We start from the raw sequence: 15,155 nt of genomic DNA on the forward strand, positions 1-15,155 counted from the left end.
TATACCTTATATAACACTTGAAAAAAAGAAAAACCTGCCTCAGCCTGGGCTGTTGCAGCCTCCCTTGCCAGGGTGGTCGGGCCCACTGAGAAAACGCTGCAAGACGAGCCTTCCTGAACCTTCTCTTACAAACAAGCCCAGAGGAGTAACCTCCCCAGTTCTCTGGCGCCAACTCCTGGGCCGCCCTACCCTGACAGCACTGCCCACAGGCTTATAGGCCCTCAGTGTGGAACTGGATCCTGCCATTCCCGACGGGGAAAGGCGCCCTGTGGGGCTGAGCTAAGGGACTTGGCCACAGCCAAACCCACCACAAGCGCAGGCGAAGCCTTGGCGGCCTGCAGTCTGGCGTCAGCCCACCATTACCACAGAACAGCTGCAGCGGGGAGAGCGCCCCACGAGCCCCGCCCCGGATGTGGCCACGCCCCGGACGTACAGCGTGCTGGGCGGAGCCTCTCCCTTAAAGGTTCTGACCGAGCGCCCACCCGTTATTTTCCAAACGGTTTTTGCCCGTTAGCCGGGGCGATGTGCCCGCCCGTCGGGTTGGGAGCTAGGGAGGGAGCTAGCTAAATAACCCGCGCTTACAATACTGAAAACAGGAGTTGTGATGGGGAAAGTGAAAGCGCCAGTCCTTTCTTGGGAGGAGCAAAGACTTCCCAGAAGGGCACCCCTTTCACGCAGCAGTGGGCAAGGGGGGAGGGCGGGCATGGTGCAGGAGTTTTGAGGGGTCATGATGAAAAGTTTCCTTCTGAAGATGCAGGGTGCCGCTCAGAACGGGGGTTATAAGTTTTGAGGGGGTGAAGAAGGTGGGATTTAGTTCTGAGTAGGACGAGAGGCCACTGAGGCAAGGGCCGGTACCTTTGTGTTCCTTTGCTGATGTCTTCCAAGTACTTGGAACAGTGCCTCCCGGACTCCACCCGAAGACGGATCTGGTTCCAGCTGAACATGCAAAGCTGCACGGTTGATTCAGGTTATTTCAAGAGACCTCCTTGCCCTTGACTTGTTTCCTGGGACAAAGCCACTGAAACAAGAAGCCGACCCCAACTGGAGCTAAAACTAGGGGTCTTGTTGGCTAGCGGGCTGACCAGATCGCTCGTCTAGGAGCGTGACCCTGGTTTTGTTAAATCCCATGTCCCTACTACTCTCCTTAGTGCCTTTGCACTTTGGGTCCCCTGTGCTTACTCTCATCCTTTTATTACTTTTTTTTTTTCTGGCTTCTCCTTGGGGTCTGAAGTTTAGGAACTTTGGGCTTCTCTGCTGACCTAGGGTGTCCAGACCTGGGGATTCCTTGGTCTTGACTATTTCCCTGGTCTAGTTAACCTTTGAAGGAATCCCTAAATGTATTCTTAAGTTTATCTCCATCATCATATTCCTAAAAGAAAAACTCAAAGAAGATACTTAGCTTTTTTGGTGAGCTGCTTCCCTCTGGAACTTTCCCGCAAGGACTGGGGCCAGGGCTTGATAACAGGGGTAAGGCATGAAAAGAAAGAAAAAGACAACAGTAGGGTATTATCTGCATTTGGATTAAGGGAGGAGAGCCTTAGAGATGGAATAAGAGAAAGGGAGACTGGTGGGGGAACGTCTAGCAGAGAACAGCAGAGTAACCAGTAGGAACTCGCTGTGCAGAAAAGGAAAACCTCAAAAGGCCAGACTCATTTCTTTGGTCAAGCCTCCAAGGTTGGGGATTTGGATGCTCCTAAGGACTGTCCTCCTCTGGCTGACCTCCAGACCTCCAGACAGGTTGGAGGACTTGGGTAGTGCTCTACAGCAAGTGTTGCCAAGGCAGTTACAGAGTGGAGTTGATAGTACTCCCTGTGTGTGTTAGCAACAATCCCTTCTGTATTTTCTCCTCCAGAATTTGGAAACCACTGTCTCTGTGATTTTTCTCTCCAGAAGCTTCCAGACACAAAGGCTGAGGAGAGCGTCTCTACCTGTGTGCCATATGCTTGCGAGGACTTCCAAGAGGGAAAAACAGATAAGCAGAGAGGGAAAGTCTCCCGCTGGAAAGCAGAGCGTGAAGAGGTAGGGAGAAGCAAGTCTTTAGAGTCACCTGCCACCAGGAGCAGGTCACAATGAGCAGCCAATACCTGAGACTTGTGTAACAGAAGAGGTCAAACAGATGGGGTCTTGTCCCCTGGTGAGCTCTCTGGGACAGGGTTCCACTAGACTGTAATCAAGACAAACTGAGATGTTAAAGTGAAGTCTGGGCCGGTGCTGTGGCTGAATAGGCTAATCCCCCGCCTTGCGGCGCCGGCACCTCAGGTTCTAGTCCTGGTTGGGGCGCCGGATTCTGTCCCGGTTGCTCCTCTTCTAGTCCAGCTCTCTGCTGTGGCCCAGGAAGGCAGTGGAGGATGGCCCAGGTCCTTGGGCCCTACACCCACATGGGAGACCAGGAGAAGCACCTGGTTCCTGGCTTCGGATCAGCGCGGTGTGCCGGCCGCAGTGCAGTGGCCACTGTGGGGTAAACCAATGGAAAAGGAAGACCTTTCTCTCTGTCTCTCTCTCTCTCACTGTCCACTCTGCCTGTCAAAAAAAAAAAAAAAAAAGTGAAGTCTGGTGATGGCAGGGGTTGACAGCCAAGCGAGTCAGGATTTGTGGGGTGAGTTGGAGATATTATTGGTGAGAGATGAGAGGTCGAGGTCCTGACAAAGCAGTATCACATGAAGAGGTGGGGTCTGGCTGGGGAGGAAGGGTCTAGGCTCTTGAGTGTGTTCTGGAGCAGAGGATAAAAGGTTGATGGGGAGGTGAGAAAATGGTTCTTGAAGACCATGGGCCCCTAAAGCAAAAAGGGATCTGGTGCCCAGGGCTGCTGAGAGCAAATAAGGGGCTCCAGGAGGTGAGGTGGAGACTGAACAGAACTTCCATATTTGGTTGAAAACATGAGACAGCTGGTAGTGGCAGCGCAAAAGGAGGGAAAGGAAAGACATGGGCAAGGAGGACAAGACCCCTGGGTCAGGCAGAGGAGATGAGGCCAACGTGGGTGTGGAAAAGAGAGGAGTTAGGAATGTGGGCACCGGTGGCAGAGAGAAACCCCCAGTTATGGGGGTTAAAGGAGTGATGAGGGAATGGGACCCTTTGTGAAGGACAGGGTACAATGAGAAGAAAGCAAACAAAATGCAGAAGTAGAGGCAGAGATGAGGTAGAATGCCGCCTGCGGGAGGAGACGCAATGTGAGGGTCCCAGGCAGGAAGGGTGATAGTAATAGGCAGGAGATGGGAAGGGCTCAGACAGCGTCTGGTACAAGGCAGAGGGCAGGATTAGAGGCCTCAGGCACAGGATCAAAGGTGACAGAGGAAACAGCATCTTTCACAAGTTTCCCAAAAGCAGAAGGTCAACTGCCATGGTCATGCTCTTTCACCTCTGCCTGCGCAGATCTAGACACACAGTAAGCACAGTTTAATCGAGGAGTTTGCCCCAGTGGCTACAGGAGGCTGCAAGCTTGAGCCAGGAACAAGAGCGTCTGGTGTGGGTGAGGGCAGCAGAAGCTGCTGTCCCTTCTCATTCTCCCACATCTTGGATTTCAAAGTACTCCTTTCATCTCTCACCACAGGACTCTTTCATTCTCAGTCCTTAGACAGGCCCCCTCCAGGAGCAACCCCGGGCTACTAACATTTGCATAGCCCCTGCTGGGAAGAGGGAAATGGCAAAGAAGGAAAAGGTTATTCCTTCCAGAAAAGGTCTCATGCCACCCAAGTTTCTTTCTAGGAAGTTCCACAAGCTGATGAAGCAGGAGACTGGATTGCATGTTGAAGAAGTGAAAACCAGTTTGGTCTGAGAAAATGCAAGTCTACCATGCACATCAGGCTGGCAAACAGATGCAGTTAAATCAGCTGCAAAGTTAGCAGGAAATTATATTTCTTCTAAGAAAATACTAATGACACCTAGTAGCACCGCTACCGCTTTGGCACTAAGAAATCTAGTTTTCTCAAATTATAGTTTATCAGAAACCTGATTTTCCAAATCACTTTGGTAAGAAGAAAATATCCCACTCTTAGTTGCAAGATCTGATTTACTTCTACATGCAAGGCTCTCTTAATTTCCTATAACAACCCACATCTTAATAGGTCATTTCTGAGGAAAGTAAGTTCCGTGGCTGCCTTACCAGCCAGATCTGATGTCACCTAAATGTCACCCTTCCTTTTCTTGGTGACACCTCCTAGTTCCACTGTTGTGGCCTCCCTCATTGCTTTGAGCCAATAGGCCTGAGTTTGTCAGGCTGAAAGTTTGCTCCCAGTAGACAGAAGCTGGTTAGATAGCACATTGTAGATTGTCTTGGGATTTGCTCATGATTCTGGATGCTATGTCTGTCTACCTTGATTCAGCAATAATGAGCATATATGTTATTCCTTTGCAGTAGACTTAGACTCTGGTTATCCCTCTGGCCTTTCGGTGTTTGGTTTATTATTTGAAATTTTTGGTTTCCCATCAGACTTTGATGTCACCTGGAGAAATCTGGTTTTTAACACCATATCGTGTCCTCTGTTTGCCCATTCCTTTCTGTTTGTCTGTGAGCACTTTCTCCAGTCATCTCTGGCTATGAGCAATTGGCTTTAAGAAAGAGCTCTCCATACCGGGTGGCTGTTGGTGTCTCAGGTCAGCAGGTAGAGGCAGCTTCACCTTGGAGTTGACAGCGGAAAATACAAGTAATAGTTTACCTTTGATCAACAGTCAAGCAATTTCTCACAGGATTGTCTGTTAATAAGCTTGTGCTACCTTCTGGTATAACTTCCCTGAGGACAAATTAGAATTAGAGTGGCCACTTGAGGAACTTTGACATGAACAAGGATGTTCATTTGAGAAGTGCCTGAGGCAAAAAGGGGAAAGAAAGCCTCAAGATGAGGTTGTATATCTGGTCTGCCTAAAAGAGAGAGAGCACCGTGATTAGTGTAGCAGTTTCTCCTCCATTTCCATTCTATGGGGATTAATAAGGCACTGGCTTTTAATTGCATGAATTGTCAAGGTCTTGACTTATTGTTGGAACTAGATGTAATGACTGTCTTCTGTGTCTCTGTTGTATATATGGAAAAAAAAGCATTTCCCATGTCAACACCCCCTTCTCCTTACAAAGCAAAGGAAATCAGTACAGTGATAATTTCATATGTGTCAAAAGCCACCTCTCTTTGTTGTTCTATCCTTCTCCATTCCTCTCACTTGGGAAATTTTAAAGATTAATTGCCCAGAGTGAGGGGAATTTATCATTCTGCACACTAAGTAGTCCAAAGTGTCTAAGAAAAACATTTAATAGGCAGTTTCTTTGGCATTAAAAATGTAGACATGGGGCCAGTGCCATGGCACAGTAGGTTAATCCTCCGCTTGTGGTACAGGCATCACACATGGGTGGGTACCAGTTCTAGTCCCAGGTGCTGCTCTTCCAATCCAGCTCTCTGCTGTGGCCCCCGGGTGCCTGCATCTCTGCACCCACATGGGAGACCAGAAAAATGCACTTGGCTCTTGACTTCGGATTGGCACAGCTCTGGCCGTTGCAGCCACTTGGGGAGTGAACCAATGGAAGGAAGATCTTTCTCTCTGTGTCTCCCTCTCACTGTCTGTAACTCTACCTCTCAAATAAATAAAATCTTAAAAAAAAAAAATGTAGACAAAGGGCCAGCACTGTGGCATAGTAGGTTAAACCTCTCCCTGCAGCGCCAGCATCCCATATAGGCACCGGTTCTAGTCCTGGCTGCTCCACTTCTGATCCAGCTCTCTGCTGATGGCCTGGGAAAGCAGTGGAAGATGGCCCAAGTACTTGGATCCCTGCCCCGGTGGGGGAGACCCAGAAAGAAGCTCTTGGCTCCTAGCTTTGGACGGGCCCAGCTCTAGCCATTTTGGGCATTTGAGGAGTCAACCAAAGGATGGAAGACCTTTCTCTCTGTCTCTTCCTCTCTCTCTCTGTAACTCTGCCCCTCAAAACAAATAATAAATTTTTTAAAAGTAGACAAATATTTTAATAATAATCTTCATTACTACAGTTCTTAGAGAAAGATCTTAGATTTAAAAAAAAAATTTATTTGAAAGGCAGAGTTACAAAGAGGCAGAGGCAGAGAGAGAAGTCTTCCATCCACTGTTTCACTCCCCAAATGGCTGCAATGGCCAGAGCTGCGCTGATCTGAAGCTGGGAGCCAGGAGCCTCCTCCTATGCGGGTCTCCTATGCGGGTGCAGGGACCCAAGGACGTGGGCCATCTTCCACTGCTTTCCCAGGCCATAGCAGAGAGTTGGATCAGAAGTGGAGCAGCCAGGTCTTGAACCAGCTCCCACATGGGATGCTGGCAATATAGGCAGTGGCTTTATCCACTATAGCACAGCACCAGCCCCAATCTTAGTTTTAATATAAGAGCTTTTAAATATGATTTTCTCTCATGAATCCAAAATTTATAAAATATATTTAAGTACCCTATAATATTTCTGATAAGTATATAAATGTTGGACAAATAACAATGAGTTTATCATTTTTATTAAAGACAACTTTATGTATATTGGCCTGGTTTTATTATATAAAACTTAAATGTTAAGATAATATTCTAGTTTGTATAATATAAAGACTAAGGTTAAAACTTCTCAAGATTTAAACTTTCTAAATTGCCTGGCTTTTTTTTTTTTTTTTTTTTTTGCTTTTATTTTTGTTTTGAGATTTATTTATTTGAAAGGCAGAGGGAGAAACAAAGATCTCCCATCTGCTGGTTCGCTCACCAAATAACCACAACAGCCAGGTCTGGGCCAGGCCAAAACCAGGAACCTAGAACTTAGAACTCCCATGTGGATGGCAGGGGCCCAAGCACTTGGGCCACCTCCTACTGCTTTCCCAGGTACATTAGCAGGGAACTGAATGGGAAGTAGAGCAGCCAGGACTTCAACTGGCTCTCCCATATGAGATGTGGGCATCACAAAGCAGCAACTTAACTCCTGCACCACAATGCCAGTCGCCATATTAGGGTTTTACTGTTTTGTTTAAAGATTTATTTATTTATGTATTTGAAAGTCAGAGTTACACAGAGAGAAAGAAAGGCAGAGAGAGAGGTCTTCCATCCGCTGGTTCACCTCCCAATTGGCCACAATGGCCACTGCGCCGATCCGAAGCCAGGAGCCAGGAGCTTCTTCTGGGTGCAGGGGCCAAGGACTTGGGCCATCTTCTATTGCTTTCCCAGGCCATAGCAGAGAGCTGGATTGAAAGTGGAGCAGCCGGGACTTGAATCAGGTACCCATGTGGGATGCCGGCACTGAAGGCAGCTGCTTTACCCACTACACCACAGCTCCGGCCCCACCATATTAGTTTTACATGACAAGAAAAGGATCATTGTTGGGACAGATTTTTTTTTTAAGATTACAAAATGTAAAATTGCATATAAGTGACGTTATAGGACAGATGTCTTTAGAAGTGTTTTATAAAAGTTAATTTATTTGAAAGGCAGTTACACAGAGAGGGAGGGAGAGACAGGGGCGGGGGAGATCTTCCATCTGCTGGTTCACACACCAAATGGCTGCATGGCCAGGGCTGGGCCAGGCCAAATCCAGGAGCCAGGAGCTTTTTCCAGGTCTCCCACGTGGGCACAGGAACCCAAGCACTTGAACCATTTTCCACTACTTTCTCAGGCACATTAGCAGGGACCTGGATCAACAGTGGAGCAGCCACAACTTGAACTGGCATCCATATGGGACATCAGCATTGCAGGTGGTGGCTTTGCCCACTATGCCACAGTGCCACTATGCTGGCCCCATAGAAGGATTATGATCTTGTAAAATTTTTACAATACTACAAATCATAAAGACTTAATGCTTAGTGAAAATTGTAATTTTCAAATAGTTTATATTATAAAATCTTGGAAAATATGAGTTACTTTTTGAATAATATTTGGATATATGAATAATTTCTAAGCTAAAAAATATAAATCATACAAGGGGTATTTTAAAAATGTGTGGAAAACAAATGATAATTTCTCTTGTTGCAAAAATTTTTGAAATTCACACATAGTTTTCTCATAATACACATTTTCCATAAATGTTTTGAAGACCCCTCATATATGTGATTTCAAAACCTTCACACCAAAATACATTTCTTTTAATTCCATGTTCCATGAACTTTTTTAAGTACCCTTGTATATATGCTTTTAATTTATCCTTATTCTCCATACCATATAAAGGCTTGTTGATTAATAGAACACATAAATGGGTTTGGATGATGTATTTATTCTGCCTCCTGGAAATATGAAAGGTAATATATGTGCTCACAAAAACTGTGTTAGACAGTTTTTGTTTCTTTCAGTAAAAAACTAAAACCCATATCTGGAGAAAAAATTGATTATTTAGACTATTTGTGGTAATTAATAAAAATCATTAAGACTATGTATTATAATAACTTCTGAAAAGTATAAATATAGGTACAAGCTACAAATATGGCCCATCTAAAAAGGTTATTATTAAAATGCCAATTCAAATATTATGTGCTTTTGTTTTAATATGCTAAGATAAATTCTATTTTAGGACTAAAATTTTAATATGTATTTCTATATGTCTGTATATAGTTATATAAGTGTATTTTAATTTTTAAAACTTATGTAAATGATAAAAGACAAGTTTAATGTGCTATTCCATGGAAATTGAATAATTCACAGAAAAATGCTAATGTTTTTCTGCAGATTCTAATATGGATGCTATTCAAAAAGTGAAATTGGGATTTTCTTTCTATAAATAACCAAATTATTTTGTGCCTGGATGACTTTTTTCTGTCAAATTACCAAAATATTCTTTAATTCTCCATCCTTCTGGTATTATCTTGAATAATTTTAATACAGTTTATTATTTTCTCAGGTACTGGATCAGGCATCAGACAAAGATGTCATTGAACTTCCATGACAAGGACTTTATCAGCTACTGTTAACAATTAACACAACAGTAAATCCCTGCCTCCCAAGTGTGAAGACAGAAGCCCTGCTTGAAGGAGATCTCCCCCGGAGGAGTCACCACGCAGCAAAGCTGATGACTGTGGGCAGAGACCCCTTCCACCCGAGACCTCAGAGGTGGGCTGGTGACTTCTGGAAGTGCACAATCCCCAGGAACCACCGGACAAAGCCACCAGAGCCACAGAGTATCCTGCTTTAACCTGCATGGGCTTTTGCTCTTTGCCTTTATGCTTTCCCCTTTGCCGCGTTAAGATTTAAATTGCTGACACTTCTCCATTAACTATGACGCTTCAAGGTCTTAATACTCTTTTTTGTGGTCCTAGTCACTCCTGGGTCTAAGTCCAACCCCATGCTGCAGTGTGCTTAAGATGTGGCCAAGGTGTGCAATTATTATACTGTCTGTCTAGTTGGTTCTTACTTTTCTTTGGTGCCACCCAACTTTCTTAGCTACCAGTTTCTTGGAATTAAGCAAGGACTTATCCAAGAGATGATTTTGGTATAACACATACTGAAGTAGGCCAAATAGCCAGAATTCTTTTTGTTTTTTTAAAGGTGCTTCAGAGTTCATGTGAAATGTATTTTCTATCTGAATTAGTTACACAAAACAAAACAGACATAAAAAAAAAGTAAAATTTCAGAGCAGCCTTGAAAGAAGCTTTCTTCAAACTTCTGAGACTTTCAATCTTCTACTTTGGTGACTGTCAGCCGTCAAGTGACTGAGAAATCACTGTGAGTCCTTTTCTGACTGGAAGAAGGCAAATTCAGGTCCTCTGCACCCGCGTGTCTGCCATCATGTTTTCCAGGTTCTCTTCTGACATCCTCAGGTGAAGACATGCTGTCCCCCAGCCCGAATTAGACATGGGGAAACTGCTGCTGCAGATACTGAGCCTTCGTGTCCTGCTGTCGACAAGCAGAGGGCTTACTCAGTATCCTGGGTGCCAGCATTCAATTGTTGTTCACCTGGCCAGTCCCGCCCGGCCGGCCCCAACCGCCTCTCCAGTTGGGTTCACACCATCGCCCGTCACTCAATAGCCAGAATTCTAAAGTCCCCTATCAAATCATACATAGACAGGAAGGTTTCAAACAAAGCAATCTTCTGAAACCTTTTGTGAAATTGGGCTTTTCCAACCAAATGTTCACAAAAGGCAAGGCAGTGATGAGGGTGAAAGGTGTGATGATGAGGTGCTTTGAGAAAATTAGACCCACTCGGAGCACAGGGACAGTAACAATCCAGTGATGAAAGATGGACCTCCACAGGGGGCTCCCACAAAGAGGCAAAAAAGCTCACTAAGCTTCTGGGGAGTCCACGGAGACGGAAGTCAGTGGATGGCCTGGAAGTGGGCCCCTGTAGAACACAGCGGCAAGGTAGGAACCAGAGGTAAAAGGCTCGGAGAGGGGGGCCAGCTAGGCTCTTCCGAGAGTCTGGCGAGAGGTTGAAGGCAGAGACTGAGGTGACCCACTCAGAGGCTTTTTGGGATCTGTGGGACTGCAAGGCAGCCTAATCCACAGCTGCCCAGACAACAGAATGCCAACTTCCAGGGCCACAGTGTTACACAGATCACAAACATAGCTCTTGACAGACGTCCCCCAGCTACCTGTAACAGGGAGCTTGTCCAGTGGCTTCAAAAGTCAGGAGGAAGCAGCTGAAATCCGCAGAGCTGGGACGGGGAGAGGGCTTGTCGGAACGGGAACCACACTGCATCCTTCAGCTTCCCAGACCTCACGTTGCTTCTCTATCTCCAACACAAGGCTGGCTTCCCCATTCCTTTCCCTGGGGACACCCCCTCCAAGCATCCACCCCAGGCTGCACTGGGCCCTGAGCCTGCTTAGTCATCCTGGGAAATGGGGATACAGGAGAGAGGGAAAAGGTTATTAATGACCTGTTCGTTAGGAAGGATTGTCCCCTGCTACCTCAGGGTCTTCCAGTCAACCTTTCCAGTGTGAGAAACCAAAGGCCTGTGCTTCTTTGTGCTGAAAAACAAAGCGATAATGTTAAGAGACTGACTAGAATGATCTTTAGGAGAGTCTAGACTCTATAAATGCAGCACTGTGCAAGTTGAAGTGGCCCTGATGGTCATAGTAAAGGCTTTTCACAGACATTGTCTCAGGTAATCCTCACAACAACCCTGTGAGGTATGGAAGACACATACTACTTCGCAGGAGGAACCTGCACCTTGAGGAATCGGGCCCTTGTCCAAAATCAGGACCTGGAAGCTCTACCTCCAAACCGAATAGTGGTTCCGATACCGCCCACATGGCGCATCTTCAGAAGGCAAGCCTCCTGGGCCAACCCCACCATTCTTCACACAGATGCATAGACTGAATAGAGGTGTTCTGTAGGCCTAGGCATCCCTCTGGAAGTTCTGTTTCTGAAGGAGATCACATCTAGCATCTGATTTCCTCCGATTGTAGACCTGGGCCCTTGTGGAAAGGCGAGATCTACATCCTCTTTTCACTCTGCCCTGATCTTGAGACACAGAGTAGCTGGAGCTCAAGTCTCACTCTCCTCTCTAGACAAGCTGAAGACGTTATTCATGCTGAATCTGATTTTGTATATTGAATGAATAGAGCTTTGTGATCCAGCCCTGTTTTATACTTTAAAGTGGATAAAATATTTTCTATTTTTCCTTCTTTGAAATTTTCAAAAAAGGTTTTCTATCTGTCATACTCAGTTGAGTTTTTTCAGTTCCTGCCCACTTCTGATGAAGGGCACAGATGCCCAGAAGTGCAGGAACTGTGTACTGTGTCACAGGGAACTCTGTCCCAATGGCAGAGCTTGGGCTCCAGCACCTGCTTTGAGGCTTTCAAAGGCTCAGAGCAATGTTCTCCCTGTCAGCCCTAACACAGTGGAAAGCCTTGGCCCAGAGACACCCAAGATGGAACCATGACTGGGAAGAGGTGAGGGACTCTGTTCTTCTACAGGTACCCTGAACTCTGTTCATCCAATCCATGGCCATTGAATCACTGTGATGAGGGTTTTTATCCCAGAGTTGTATACCACATCTAGAAAGGTCTATGAGCCTTGGAATATCAACCCCAGCTCCCATACCCATCCATTTCCCATTCCCCATTCATGATACTCTAATCTTTCTTGAGACTTTTGATCCCAAGGTGGTCCTTATGGCAACACAATTGATTTTAGAAAAGCAGGAAGAAGGGTTCCCTTACCAGATGTGTCTGTTTTTCCTGGGTATTGACTATATTTTGATTCCTCTGTAAATAAGAGGAACAACAAAAAGAGCCCCCACACTATGTAGGAAATATAGAATAGATGGAACTATGTCCCGAGACTCATTGAGATGCATCTGAATGGAGTTCATACAATATCCCTGCTCCCTCCATCCAGCCTAGCAATCCTGCCACCCTCCTGGGCCTTCTAGACCCTACTATCCTTCCTGGGTCTTACCATTTTCCAACTTTACACTTTCATCAAATCACAAGTAGATGGCACTGCTGTTTTCTCTTTATTTTACCTACAACCTAGTTATTGGCTGGGTAGTTCTTTACCCCCTGGGTCATCTCAGTCTTGACCTTACCACTCATATACTATAGCCTCTGAAAGTATGGAGTTCTCCCAGGAATTTATGCTAAATACCAGGGATTTGCATTCTCAAGATTCCTGTGTTTTTAACTCTAGCTCCTCACTTTGCAACAACCCAGACAAAGGATACAACCCTACTTTCATACCCAGAGTGCATTTTCACATACAATCATTAGAGAATGATGTCTTCTTTACAAAAGATACTGTAAGAGTGATAAACAGGGCCAGGGAGAGAGCACCCCCTGGCAAACAACTTTCAAATCCCTATCTACTGAATTATACATGGTGTTATTTTCTAACCTGAAACAGCCTCAGGCCAGGGTACCCAACGCTTTGATGAGGCTTTCCCAGAGCTAGCAATAAAACCATGTTTCTGCTTTTGTTCCTCCCTCTCTATCTTGGCAAGATCTTACCCTCTGATCCTCTGGGAAGCTACTTTTGACACAGCTGGGCCCCCGGGGTACAGGCCTGATTGTCCCCTGGTGTATTCCCATTGCACCTTGTACTCCCAACGACCCAGTGCTGGCTACCTCTCAGTCTTTCCTATTAAACTGTAAGCTTTGAAAAGGAAGTACCTGTTTTGTTCAATACTACACCTCAAGTTCCTAGCTCGGTACCTAGTTTAATGTGTGTGGACGTCTGGATGGATGGGTGGATGTATGCTTATGTGTATGTGTGGGTGAGTGAATAAATGTGTTACATTTAAGGTGCTTGTTGGGCATCCAGATGAAACAAACCAACAGATAGTTTTTGGATATGGAGTTCAGAAAAAAGTTCTGGACTGGAGCGAAGCCAAGTTCAAACAAATGAGACTTCCCCTTGGGAATCATACGTTTTATAATGTACTTGTGTTGTCAGTAGTACGTGGCAGCCTCTGGCTTCAAGTCTGTTTATACTCGAGGATAATCCCTACCACCACATCTTGGTTCTGAAGTCATTACTCCCAGCTACTTTATCACAATTCCCTGTGGGTAATTGTCAGCTTTAAGGCCCAAAGAAGGCACAGAGATGACCAGTAAACGCAGAAAAGAATTTTATTTTAGGACATCATAGGGGGATGTGAAGTAGGGGCCCTTTCAAGCTACTGGCCAGGAGAGGGGGTTGTATGTAACTGTACAAAGAATTTGGAAACCTGTATCAGTAACTTTTGACCATGATAATGGACATGCAACTGCTGATTGGTAGTGTGTTCTGGTGGTATGGAATATCCAAGTAGGATGCTTATAAAGTTTATTGCTGGGGCAGTAAAATCCCATCAGATCTGGGGGTTAGCTATTTGTGCCCAGTGACCTGACAGATACTGACAAAGGCAGCATCTGAATACATACATACAGAGAGAAAACTTTTGATGTTATGTAGAAAGCGTCCTAGAGGAGGTGTGTGGGGAGCAATCCGGACTGGACTAAGTCACTGGAATTAAGACTTATTCTATGCATCTGCTCTCCCACAATATGGCGCTGGGAGAGAAGTAAACAGCTTCTGCACAGCTGCCTCCAGTTCAATCAATAAACTGTAGGACTTGCTCCTGATTGGAGAGCAGCGTACTCAGCGTGTGGGCAGCCGAGTTAGGATTGGCGGAGGAGGACTATAAAGGAGGAGAGAGACGGCATGCACCGGTAACATCTAAGGGGAACATGTAGCTGAAGGAACACCTGTGCAGCCCCCGAGATGAGCCGGCCGGCGGTGTGCCGCTCCCCTGCGGAAGTGGGGAATGTGGCCAGGGGGAACTGCCCTTCCACGGAGGTGGAAGGGATAGTAGCCAACCCGGGAAGAACCAGCAGCAAACCCGGGGAGGGCCGAGCAGACGAAGAGAACAGCGCAGGGTCCTGTGTCGTTCCTCCACGAAGAGGGGGAGCGACATAATGGTGCCGTGACTCGGATATGAAGCCTAGGCAGGGCTTAGTGTCGTTCCCCCACGAAGACGGGGAGCGACAGAGGTGGAGCTGTGGAACAAGGAAGATGGTGTCAATGGCTGCCTCCTGCTGAGACAGGGCACAGTCAGGGAAGTGGTTCTGATGTAGGCAGGCAGATAGCGTAAAATCAATTAGGTTTGTGAGCTGGAAGACCATGCCCCCTATGTGATGTTATGCCCCACCTGACCCCACCTGTATGCCCACCTGCCAATCAGACTACATAACCACTCCCCGTTGGAAGTGGATAAAAGGCCTGGAACATGGTGGGCCCTCCCCTTGTTGTTCCGTGCCTTCCGGGCACGTGGCCTATTGGCCTGCTCTCTGCCTTCACGTCGTTACTTGCACTAAGGTACCTGTGGCTGCTCATAACCATATGCTTGCTCCACGTGGCTCACTCCTGGCCAGCTTTCTGTTTGGTATGGACGCAACTTAGCTTCTAGATGTCTCTTTCTTCCTAAACAAAGTCTTTACTTTCCTCCACATTTCTCCCACTGAATAAAATCCTTAAAAACTTACCATATTGTCTGGTCTATTTGAGCCAGTATTCCGAATTCTTCTCTGAATACGTGGCAAGAGCCCACAGGCTTATTAAAATGAAAATTATTAAATAAGCAGTCCAATATCAGTTCCTCGCCCTCCAGATTCTGGGTCTGAAGTCATAGAGTCATTGGCTGGTAGTGGACGTCCCTCATCAGGAGGATGTCGTCAACATGGGTTTGAGTGAGGTCTTGGACCACTGAGTGAATGAATCACTTCAGTAACTGATGGAGGCATGGCCCTAGAGATCAAAAACAAAAACAAAAAACAAA

At 46.1% G+C, this 15,155-nt stretch overlaps 1 long non-coding RNA gene across 1 annotated transcript; it reads left to right on the forward strand.

The window, feature by feature from the left end:
- The first annotated feature begins 487 nt into the window (after window positions 1-487).
- Window positions 488-13,078, forward strand: LOC103348232 (uncharacterized). The gene is made up of 3 exons (XR_516666.5): window positions 488-967; window positions 1,891-2,019; window positions 8,801-13,078. It is a non-coding gene; the product is annotated as an uncharacterized LOC103348232 (long non-coding RNA).
- Window positions 13,079-15,155: the final 2,077 nt, after the last annotated feature.

This window comes from Oryctolagus cuniculus, chromosome 1 (genome assembly GCF_051225735.1).
Source record: "Oryctolagus cuniculus isolate XC-2025 breed Fujian yellow rabbit chromosome 1, ASM5122573v1, whole genome shotgun sequence".
In the NCBI taxonomy this organism is placed as follows: Eukaryota; Metazoa; Chordata; class Mammalia; order Lagomorpha; family Leporidae; genus Oryctolagus; species Oryctolagus cuniculus.